Below are 11,499 nucleotides of genomic sequence, written 5' to 3' on the forward strand. Positions count from 1 at the left end.
TCATTTCATTTAGAGCTTTGAGTTATTCCCACAGAAGCGGTACATGGGTATATTAGTGATATTCTTGTATATCTTGCAAGTATCTTTCTCCCACCCTCACAATTATATAATAATTAATATCATAATTAATTATATAATAATTCTATATAATAGAATTCTTTGGTGGGCACATAATTTCACCAGAAATATGCATTTTTCCAAAGTTAGTATTGAAAAACTGAGCACTTTGGAATCAAAAGTCTAAGCTTTTAACATAGCACTATTTTCCTCTTTACATCTCTCTCCTAATACCTTTAATAATCAGTTATAAAATTATGTAAAATAGAATTGCAATGTCAACAAAATAATAAAACACTAATAAATGATTTAAACCAAAACATGAAATCACCTAAAACATAATTTAGTTTTATTACTAAACTTTCAGCTTTATATTAGTATATTACATATAGTAATACAAAATATACTATACTGTACAATGTATACTATATAGTAGTATAAATATAATATCACATTATCATATATTATAAAATATATACTTCATTATTATATTATAGTTTTTATTTTTGTGTTACTGTAATTTTCACAATATTATTTGAATAAAGAGACCTAAATTTCTCTTAGATATAAAATTTTAAGAAGTATCTATTCTTTGTGCTAAACAAAATCTGAAGGAGAAATTTCCTGAAACTGATATACTATTTAATAGCAAAATGGCAAAATGATCCTAAAGTTCACCTGCGAAATTTACTTGTGAGAATAGATGTATTAATCAGCACTCCTACTTCATATCATAATCCAAAATTATTCCATAAGAATAAAGGTGTTTGGTGATAAAATAAGAACTAGAGGAAATTCTATCAGTTTACTTTTCAATTCTCTAGATGGGATCGACTCCAAACATAAATGAAGAAATCATAATAGAAAACTCCAAGGATTTGAGTTTGGTCAAAATTAAGTATGTCAAATATATATAAAAAATGAAAAGGTAAATGATACTTGGGAAATTTATTATAAATATAAAAATACATCTATAATATTAATATATAATAAATTCTTGTTAATAAATAAGAAAAAACCTAATAGCTCAGTAAGCTATTATGATATGAGAAGCATACAAATGCTTAACAAGCATATGAGAAATATTCAACCACATTTGCAGTCAGATTAATGCAAATTAAAACAAAATACTCTCTTCATTCATTATCAACAAAAATTTTTCTACTAATCACTTTTTTTTTCAGTATTACTCACAGTAGGGTAAGGGGAAACCAAGAATTAGGCATAGTCTCAAGGCACTACTACACATTTCTATTGAGATAATTCTGCTGGATATAATTATGTTTTATGTTCACAGTTACATTTTTGGGAATTTATTTTGGGGATGTATGTGGTGAAGAAAAAACAAAAATATATGGATGAGAATATTGATTTTAGCATTAGATAAAGCAACAAAACACTGTAAATAACCTCAAACCCCGAGTGTGGGAAGGATTAAATGTATTTTGGTACAGACATTTGTCGAAATATCATAGAGACATTTAAAATATTTTAGATTTTTAATATGATGGGAAATTAATAAAAACTAAAGCTAACTTTAAAAAATGAGAATATATGCTCAGTATTTAGATTTGCACTTTAATAAAAACAGTATATACAGAGAAAAAAGACAACATACTAAATGTTAGCAATGCTTCGTACTCAAGGATGTTATTAAAGAGGTTTTCAGTTTTCTTTTTAGACATTTTTCCATATTAGAATTTTGCTACAAAAAGCCATTCTTTTATATCAGAAAAATATTTAACATAAAAATTATCAATACAAAGTGATTAGTGGCAAATCATGGAAATAGATCAGCATCTAGAACATAGTAGCTGTTCAAAAAATATTCATTGAATGGATTAGCACTCAATATCAATTCTCTTAAATTTTGTTGTCTTTTCTCTTTCTCAACCTTTTGTTTCCTTATACTTTTTTTCTATACCCTGATCTTAGATTAACTTTCCACAATCACTCTAACTGCTTTTGTAATATTGCTCATTGTTTGTCATCATTTTTGTAAATGATTTAACTAACAACAGTAATAAATGGATGAATTTTGTATTTTGTGCTGATATTATCAAAGATGAAAATCACAGCCCATTTTTGTGTACATAATTCAATGTTCAGGAAAAAAAAAAAAAACAGAAAGTGCCAAAGGGAAAACTGAGGCCAAGGGCCAAGTATAGTCAGAGAATGTATAGGTATTTTGGAAGTTTTGACTCTCTAAGGAAGATGGGATGAACCACTGAAGTAAAATATCCTGGTATCTGAATTCCTAATCTTTATAGAATAAAGTGATGAAAGAAATAGCAATGAAGAGTGATACCACAGGTTGAATGTTTCTGTCTCCCTAAATTTATATGTTGAAACTGGTCTCCAATATGATGATATATGATGCAGACTAAGACCAGTAAGTTTTAATTTTTTAATATGATCAATTATAAGTATTTTGCTTTGAGCTTGACTTTGATGGAAAGTTAAACTACCAGATTCAAATGGATTATAGAAAGGCATGTAGTTTTGGTCTTTCCCATTTTTTATTTAAGAATGGCAGAACACCAGGGTTGCCTGGGTGGCTCAGTTGGTTAAGTGTCTGGACTCTTGATCTCACCTCAGGTCATGATCTCGTGGTTCACGAGTTCAAATGAATTCTGCATCAGGCTCTGTGCTAACAGCAAGGACCCTGCTTGGGATTCTCTCTCTCCCTTTCTCTGCCCCTCCCCTGCTCATGCTCTTTCTCTTTCTCAAAATAAGTAAATAAAACTTAAAAAATTAAAAAAAAATGAAAAAAACGAATGGCAGTATACCAGAATTTTCTGGCTTTGGGTACAATAGATTAAATATATCCATAAGAGCAAGTCCCCCACCTTGCCAAAATACAAGGCAGTTTGGGAAAAATAATCCTTAGAGATGTTTAGAAATTGTCTTAAGTGTCTTCAATAAAATCATAGCTAAAACATGAACATTGAAGTTTACTGCAGACAAAAAATATTTATCAAATGTTTTCGGCCCCACTTACCAAACACAGATAATTGATTTCAGTGCAGATGTGGTTTTTGGCAGTGCCTAAGCTGCAAATTCTTAATTATGTAGGAAAGTTGAGCCTGAAAAGTAAAACAAAGAAACATGTGCAAACTAAATGTCAAATGTAAAAGTAAACTTGTTTTATGGAAAACAATTGGTATTTCTCATTTTATCAAAAAAGAAGCTTACAAACTGATCCATATACTATTTCCTTATAAATATAAACCCCCCACAATCATTGCTTTTGGTTTTTCCCTTAGCTGTTCAAATCTGAATTTGACAGATGTTGATTAAATGTGTCTATTCCACTTACAAAAAACAGATTCTTTTAATTGCTGGAATATACCAACAGATATTCATAACATTATCATTCCATCACAGTACATAATGATATTTCTTTTAACTATCATTTTCATGTTGATATACTCTTTAACTTTTTTTCCCCATTTATACTGGTATTACTTAGGCAATGTAATATGCTATAGTGGTTTTAAACTCAATACTTATTAAATTAATTCCCAGTTGTCTTCATAAATACTCTAGAGTATTAGAAGGCTGCATACTACCTAAGCTATAAAATAATAATAGGAGTATCTAGTGAAATACCTTTTATATTTTGCAAAATTATTTAAGACACTTAATGCCACCTGATGGCATCTTTATAGAAGATTGCTACTTTTAAAAGAATCTAAAAATACAGTAAAAGGCAGGAATATTTTAATTTTGTGTGGCATGCATCAAGTAGAAATATGACTTACAGCTATATTTCAAAGAAGATTTCAAAATATGCCCAATTTTCATCCCTTAATAATACTCCTGAAATAAAAATCTCAAAATATTGTGTAAAACCTTACCCTTTATTTAAAGAGGGAAATGTGCTGGTGTATGTGTGTATATGTATAAGCAACCTAGAGTGTGAAAGATTGTGAGAGAGAAAAAGAAAAATAGAGCAATGGAAATCTGAAGAAAATAAAAAGAGAGAAAGAGAAGTCAAATGAAAAAAAAAACATATCCACTTGTATGTAGGAAAATTAAAGTCAAAGCAGATTAAACAAACACACAAAAAATCATTGCCTAATTCATCTGTACATTTTATTTTATTTTATTTATGCTTCTTGACAGAAGTCAGAATTTATCACTAAATGACCCAGACACTGGCCTAATATAACTTTTCATCCTGTCTTGAAAATTCAACAATCCACAGGTATCTTTAGACTTGAATCCTTTTAGGGCCCAGAAACAACAGGCATTCCTTATGTTGTTGAAAAAGAAAAGATTCACCATGAGTCAAAAAGGAAATGAATGTAGAAAAGAGGGCAAAGAATGTCACACGTACAGCTTGCCACCGTTGTTGGGCCTATTTTCCTTCCATTGGGTCAGTGACCTCAGTGCTCACTACTGTCAAGTAAAATGGTCTGAGCAACACCTGTTTTCGCCAAACCCTTGACCCTTACTCAGCTGGCGGCATTGACAGGACCTCATGAAGTGCATAGTAATGGAATCAAGGAAATGGGCAGCTGCCAAGGGAATTGAGCCATACTTTTTGACTAGCCACTTAAACAGTATCTCTCAACTCATGTATAATGGAGAGAAATGCATTTTAAAATTGAAGATAGTATTGCTTAGCCTAAAAAGCTTTAGATTGAGTTTCAAGATATCACAGCTTTATTTACTGTCACATGTCAGCAAATAACCTTGTAAAATATCTGAGCTTTTCTGCAAAAGCAGTCAGATTTTTTTTTTCATTCCCAAGATTTATTGTGGTAAATATTGCTTCTACTATGTCTATGATAGATATGCATCCCGATTTATTTGGCCTCTACCAGGGATCTTGTTATTTCCCCCACTAAAATAAGAAAGTCCAGTTCTATTGGGGCATCTCCTGCTGTCATTTGTGACCTAGAAAAGGCAACCACAAGGGAACTTTTCAACAGGTTGGATATTTTATGCCTTTATTCTCTTATCTGGGCAAGTGAATTTCTAAATCTGGGCACAGCTGATATACTAAGATAATCCCTTCAGCAACAACCCAAGGATATCTTCAATCTCCTGGTCTAGATCATATTTTTCTTGAATTCCAAGTCTTTCTATTTCTTGGCTTATTTCTTCATCTGTCTTTCTGTTACTCTTGTGAAACTAAGCTTCTTACTCAGGCTACTTTAAAAATTGTCTCTTTATCTTAGGTTTTCAGCAGTTTTCTATGTAGTACTTGTTTTTAGGTGGTTTTGTTTTTGTTTTGTTTTGTTTGTTAACTCTACTTGGAATTTACAAAGCTTGTGGATGTCTGATACAATTTTTTTTCTGTCCAGTTTGGAAAACTCTAAACCAATTACCTCTTCATTACTACAGAAAAATGGGTTCTGCCCCATTCTTTTTCTCTTATCCTCCTATAACTTCCTATAACTTCAATTACATATATGTTAGACCAGTTAGCCATGTTTTGCATATTTTTTACATTTTTACTTATTTTCTATCCTTTGTTTTTTCTTTGCTTCAGTCTGGATATTATCTTCTGTCCTCTCTTCCAAATTGTTAATTCTCTCTTAAACTGTGTCTATTCTGCTGTTAAGCCCATCTTTTGTATTCTTAACTACAGTTAGTATATTATCCACCTCCAGAATTTATTTTTCTATTTTCAGAATTTTTATTAGATTATTATAATTTCAAGTTCTGTGAATTTTTGTCTGATATGACCAATATTTAAGTTTCCTATAGATTAGTTCTTTTTTTCTCTACATTTTCAGTTAATTAACTTTTACATCCTTGATAGTTTTTAAAAATGTTTTACATAAGAAATTAGAGAGATAATTGGAAGTTCTATATGATGTTACTTTCTTAAGGAGCATTTACTTCTACTACTGGAAAACAATTAGGGTAGGAACTGATCATTTTAATACAGTGTGAGACTGAATTGATTCAGAGGGAAATTTTACTCATTGCGGTGTCTGGTCTATTTCTTATTCACCTGTATTCAGATTTTTGTACCTCAGTTTTAATACATCTCCTAGAGGGAAACAATGAGCCACGTTTTTTTCCTCACAGATTTTATAAAGCTACATAGAAATTCTAAAATTTCAAACAGACAGTTTCTGAACTCTACTCAAAGAAGTGAAAGAATAAATGTTCCTTGAAACATATATGAAATACTGAAATGCTGTTACTTAATCATTTGAATTGCTGCAACTATTTTATTTACTTTTTTCAGACTCATCTTTGCAAAAGCCAGGCAGGCTACATATGTGGCATATGGACTTCATTTTTAGGCTGGCTAAACTATCAAGAAAACACACTAGTTTGGTTATTTGGGTCTTATGGATACGGATGTAAGTCCTGGGCATGACTTATATAAGGTACATGACATAATTTATCTAATAAATATTTAAAAAGTGACTTCTCTCTCAGGAAAGCAGTCTTTTGAAAATAAATAACAATATTTTTACATTAAACAACTATTCCAAATTATGATGAAAGAGGAGAATTAGAAATGGAGAAATTAGAAAAGACTACAAAGAAATTAAGAGCCTTCCAAATTGATGTCTTAGCAGCAATATTGCAAGAAAATCCTTTTTTCTAGCTCGATATCATTGCATCAGGCTCAATAACCTCTCCCTGCATAGGAAAGGCTGAGATCAGAGAGAGAATAGACAAGAGTAGGTAGGGGCCAGCATCAAGCAATTCTCCAGCCAAGGAGCCAGATCCTCAGCCAGCACTCTCACCTTCAAAGCCAACTTGATTAGAAGACCTGAAATGTGTTCAATAGGGCCTAAAACTCACCCTTTCAGGAATGAGGAAGTTTGACTTTGAGAAATAATGCAAAGAAGAATCAACACAAAAAGCAGCCTGCTGCTGCATTGGGAAAATAAACCAGGGCAGATTAATATAGAGCAGAGGACAAGAAAAAAAAGTGTTAACTCTGCCACCATTACAACAGACTAGTTGTGTTTTCTTAGAATCTCCTACTCAGTAAGTGCCAGAGTGGAAATGAATTTACAGAAAGACCAAACTGTATGAAAAAGGCAGTAATGACAAAACAGCAGCAGAAGCTATAATCAAGGCAAGAAATCTTGAATTTAGAAACTGAAGTTAAAGAAATACAGTGGAATCAGAGACAATATAAAACTAGAATGTTTTTAGGGGCACCTGGGGGGCTCAGGTCATGATGTCACAGTTCCTGCAACCGGCTCACTGCTGTCAGTGCAGAGCCAGTCTCTGCCTCTGCCTCTCTCTCTCTGTCTCTCTCAAAAATAAAAGATAAAAAAACTTAAAAATATATATAAAAAAATAAAACCAGAATGTTCTTGGAGATAGGATTACCATGAGGTTTTTTTTTTTTTTTTTTTTTTTTTTTTTTTTTTTTTTTTAGAAAAGGAAGAAAAAAGCAGAGGTGGAGTTTTACCTTTAACTGATCACATTAGTACACTATTAAAATAAATCGCCTGTTCAAAATGAACTGTAACTCTCTAAAACACAATTATTTTAAAATGTGTCTTAATTAACTTTTGAAAACCCAGATATAATATCATTTTCATCTTTCTCTCAAGATAAAAGCTTGAGATAAATGAATTGAGTGCCTTTAACATTTTTAAGACATTTTTTATATATTTACCATAGACATTCTAGTTCCAGAAATTTATCTTAGCTTCTCGTAAAATACAGAGGTTGTGACAAAGAGATGTTCTTCACAACATTGTTTATGACTCATTCACTCATTGAACAAAAATTTCATTGTACTTTCAGTGAGCCAGGCAGTGTGACTGCTGTTTAGAAAAAAAACTTAAATGCCATTAAAAGAGTAATCGTTAATTATGGTACAGGCATATGATGAGCCATTATGCAGTTATTAAAATGATGTTTATAGAATATTTAATGACTTGGGAAAATGTTAATGATTTAATACTGAGTAAGAAACACGCTCACAAAATAGCACTCACCATATTATCAGAGACATGTAAAAATTGCATTAAAAATAAAGGAATACTCCAAATGCAATAATTTCTTTAGGTGATGGAATGATGGATGCTCTTTGACCTTGTGTTGCTTTTTATAAGAACATGTACTCATTTAATAATTGTTAGGAAATAAAGATTCAGATTTTGGTAAATTAGAAATATCAGAACCGGACCCAATTAACCACCTGATCAGAATTTTATTCCCTAGGTGTAAAGATTTGATTGAATTGAACAAAATCAGGATACTCAGACAGCTTTTACAGACATGCTTCCTGCAAGGCACAATGCTTGGGTTTGTGGATTACTTGTACCCTTGTTTCACATTCTTAAAACAGCTTGTATTCTTAATAGCAAGCAGATAGGTTTAAGGTGTTCTGTTAAAAGGGGCACCTGGGTGGCTCAGTCGGTTCAGTGACCGACTTTCTCCTCAGGTCATGATCTTGAGGTTTATGAGCTGCAGCCCTGTGTCGGGCTTTGTGCTGACAGCGCAGAGCCTGGAGCCTGCTTCAGATTCTGTGCCTCCCTCTCTCTCTGCCCCTCCCCTGCTCATGCTCTCTCTTTTTCTCTCAAAAATAAAGAAACATTAAATAAAAAAGATGTTTTGCTAATAATCAAAGCAGGTTTAACATGTTTCTTATATCAATTTATGGATTTCTAATTTACACACAATTAAATGCACCTATTTTAAGTGTACATTTTGATGAATTCTGACAATCATATACAGTAATGCAACTACTCTAATAAAAGTATAGAATATTTCCTTGATCTTCAAAAGTTTCTTTCTGTTGTGCTGCTTTGTAGGTAATTCTTGGCCCCATCCCTGGCATCTGGCAAATACTGACCTTCCATCAGATTTGCCTTCTAGAACTTCTCCCATTGGATACTCTTTCCAATTTGTAGAAGATTAATTGATCATATAGTTGTGGGTTCATTTCTGCATTTTCTATTCTCTTCCATTGATCTATGTGTCCATTTTTGTGCCAGTACCATATTGTTTTGATAACTACAGCTTTGTAATATATCTTGAAATCCAGAATTGTGATTCCTCCAGCTTTGCTTTTCTTTTTTCAAGATTGCTTGGCTATTTGGGGTCTTTTGTGGTTCCATACAAATTTTAGAATATTTGATCCTAGTTCTTAAAAAATGCTATTGATATTTTGATAGGGATTGCACTAAATCTAAAGCCTGCTATAGGTACTACAGGTACTACTTAGGTACTATAGACATTTTAACAATGTTGGTTTTTTTTCCAATCCATGACTATGGACTATCTTTCCATTTCTTTGTGTCATATTCAATTTATTTCATCAGTGTTTTATAGTTTTCAGGGTACATACAGGTCTTTCACCCCTTTTTAAGGTTTATTCCTATGTTTCTTGTTATTTTTGGTGCAATTGTAAATGGGATTGTTTTCTTAATTTCTCTTTCTGCTGCTTCATTATTGGTGCACAGAAATGCAACAGATGTCTGTACATTGATTTTTGTATCCTGTGACTTTTCTGAATTCATTTATCAGTTCTAGCAGGTTTTTGGTGCAGTCTTTTGGGTTGTCTATATATAGTATTGTGTTATCTGCAAATAGTGAAAGTTTTACTTCTTCCTTCCTGATGAATGCTTTTATTTCTTTTTTGCTGTCTCATTGCTGTGGCCAGGACCTCCAGGACTCTGTTGAATAGAAGTGGTGAGCACGAACAACCTTGTCTTGTTCCTGACCTTAGGGGAAAAGCTCTCAGTTTTTCCCCATTGAGGATGATATTAGCTGTGGGTTTTCATATATGGCCTTTATTATGTTGATGTATGTTCCCTCTAAACCTACTTTGTTAAGGGTTCTTATCATAAATGGATGTTGTACTTTGTCAAATTATGTTTGTACTTTGTCAAATGTCTATTGAAATGATCAAATGGTTCCTTTTTTTATTAAAAAATTTTTTTTTCTAAATGTTTTATTTATTTTTGAGAGAGACAGAGGAAGAATGAGAGTGGGTTGGGGCAGAGAGAGAGGGAGCCACAGAATCCGAAGCAGGCTCCAAGCTGCCAGCACAGAGCCCAATGTGGGGCTCAAACTCACAGAGCTGTGAGATCATGACCTGAGCCAAAGTCAGACGCTCAACCAACTGAGCCACCCAGGCGCCCCTGATCAAATGGTTCTTTTCCTTTCTGTTACTGATGTGATGTATCACATTGATTAATTTGTGAATATTGAACTACCCTAGCAACCCAGGAAAAAATCCCACTTGATCGTGGTGAGTGATTTATTTTTCATGTATTGTTAGATTCAGTGTATTAGTATTTTGTTGAGAAATTTTGTGTCTATATTTATCAGGGATATTGGTCTGTACTTCACTTTTTAGTGGAGACTTTATCTTGTTTTGGTATCAGGGTAATGCTGGCCTCATGGAATAATTTGGAAGTTTTCCTTCCATTTCTAGTTTTTAGAATAGTTTCAAAAGAATAGGTATTAACTCTTCTTTACATGTTTGGTAGAATTCATCTATAAAGTCACATGGTCCTGGATTTTTGTTTTATGGGAGTTTTTGAATACTGATTCCACTTCTTTGATGTTTATCAGTATGTTCAAATTTTCTATTTCTTTCTGTTTTGTTTTAGTAGTTTATAGGTTTGTAAGAATTTATCCATTTCTTCCAGGTTGTCCAATTTGTTGGCATATAGTTTTTAGTAGTATTATCTTATAATTGTTTATATCTCTATAGTGTTGGTTGTTATTTTTCCTCTCTCATTTGTGATTTTATTTGAGCACTTTTTATCTTGATAAGTCTGGCTAGATGTTTATCAATTTTATTGATTTTTTTCAATGAACCAGCTCCTGGTTTCATTGATCTGCTCTGTTGTTTTGTTTGTTTGCTTTTGTTTTTTGTTGTTGTTGTTAGTTTCTATATCATTTATTTCTGCTCTAATCTTTATTATTTCCTGCTTTCTGCTGGCTTTAGGTTATGTTTGGTGTTGTTGTTGTTGTTTTTTCTAATTCCTTTAAGTGTAAATTTAGGCTGTTTAGTTGAGATTTTTTTGTGCTTCTTTTTTTTTGTGCTTCTTTCTTTCTTTCTTTATTTATTTATTTAATTTTATTTTGAGAGAGAGAGCACAAGCAGGGAAGGGCAGAAGACAGGAAGAGAGAATCTCAAGTAGGCATCAGGCTATCAGCGGAGAGCCCCATATAAGGCTCCATCCCATGAACCATGAGATCAAGACTTGAGCTGAAATCAAGAGTTGGATGCTTACTGACTGAGGCACCCAGTAGCCCCAAGATTTTTTGTGGTTCTCGAGGTAAGTTTGTATTGCTATAAACTTCCTTCTTAGGAACACTTTTACTGCATCCTAAAGGTTTTGGACCATTGTGTTTTCATTTTCGTTTTTTTTTTTCCGTGTACTTTTTTGTTTATTTTTATTTCCTGGTTGACTCATTCATTGTTTAGTAGCATGTTATTTAACCTCCATGTATTTCTGATCTTTCCATATTTTTTCTTGTGGT

This window comes from Lynx rufus, unplaced genomic scaffold (genome assembly GCF_022079265.1).
Source record: "Lynx rufus isolate CCGP_SWC_20201006 ecotype Redwood Valley unplaced genomic scaffold, mLynRuf1.p SCAF_6, whole genome shotgun sequence".
NCBI lineage: Eukaryota > Metazoa > Chordata > Mammalia > Carnivora > Felidae > Lynx > Lynx rufus.